Genomic DNA, 1,583 nt, shown 5'->3' on the forward strand with positions numbered 1-1,583 from the left:
TATTTATTACTAATCTTATCGAACTTTTTCTTTTTTGAAATAAATTTCGTTTTAGTTAGAATGCAAATTGTATCACATATTACTTTAAAATTATAATCAAGAGCTGTATTATTCTTAACAATCCAGAAAAGTTTGATTAAATTCCTCTTGAATAAATTATTTAGACATTTTATTACAGAAATCATACCCCTAGATTCAAGTAGCTGGCATAGATTTATAGAAAGCATATGTACATCTAATTCATTTTTTCTATTATTTTTCCTATGTCCTCTCGATCGTTTTTTACGTTTAGTAGGACAAGTAAAAGAAGGATGGTCCATACCATCAATACATTTAACAACAACATCAGACATGTCACCATATTTTGTTACACGATCATTTAGCCCAAAAGGATAAGCTGTACCAAGAGTATGGATCCAGAAATCCTCCTGTTTACGTAGTCTATTATTCTTCTCTTCTTTATTTAAATTTTCTAATTCTAAATTTACTAAAATTGTGACAGTTATATCTGATATGGAACATTTACCATTATTACAATGTTGAACTAGATAGTTATTAGTTTTTTCATTATTAACTGTTGTCTTATGTCCAGAAAATCTTGTATATATATTATTAGTTGTTTCCCCCACATATTGTAGGCAGCATTTATTACATTCTAATAGGTAAATTACATTGGTTGTTCTACAATTAACATTACCACGTAACTTGCAATGCAAAATTTTTATTATACAATGTACTTTTAACAGAAGTCCGTGGGACAAAATGATCTTGGCAAAGAAAACAACGACTTTTACACTTACTAACTTTCAAAAAATCTGTCTCCAGTCAAGAGGTGTAAAGTGGAGTTTCGTAAAACGGCAGAAACAAAATAAAAATTCAATTTGTTCCATATATACATATAAACTTAAGAATTCGGAATAGAAAAATGAAAAGCTTCGAATACAGAAAAATCCTGTCCAAATTTTGGAATTTTATTTGAGTTTGAATTTTATTTGAAATTTTTTGTGCTAAAAAGCATGAAAACGTAAAAATAATTAAGGAATTAAAAAAAAAACCTACTTTATGTAGAATGTTGAGTTTCACTGTCCAGTATGAAGGAATACGATGTTTTGTTTTGGATTAAATAAAAAAAAGGTATTTCAAATTAAAAAATATCTTTAATAAAAATTTTAAAAACAGAAATTATATCGTATATGAAAACACTTTTTATTAATTATTCAAGTAAAGAGGTGAAAAGTGGAGTTTCGTAAAACGGCAGAAACAAAACAAAAATCCAATTTGTTCCATAGATACTTATAAACTTAAGAATTCGGATTCGAAAACTGAAAAGTTTGGAATACAGAAAAATCCTTTCCAAATTTGGAATTTTATTTGAGTTTTGTTTTTTAATTTCCGTAGTAGAGAGGAATTTCAGTACTGGTGTATTATGCGCCACTCACTCAAGTTTACGATATGTAAACTCGAGAACAAACCTTAATTTTTTTGGTAGTTCATTCGTTACTTCAGAAACAAATTTGGGTTATAGATTTGTGAATTAAGGGGGAGGGTCAAGTATAGCGGGTCTACATGCAAAATTTGTTAGG

Source organism: Artemia franciscana, chromosome 7, assembly GCF_032884065.1.
Source record: "Artemia franciscana chromosome 7, ASM3288406v1, whole genome shotgun sequence".
Lineage (NCBI taxonomy): Eukaryota > Metazoa > Arthropoda > Branchiopoda > Anostraca > Artemiidae > Artemia > Artemia franciscana.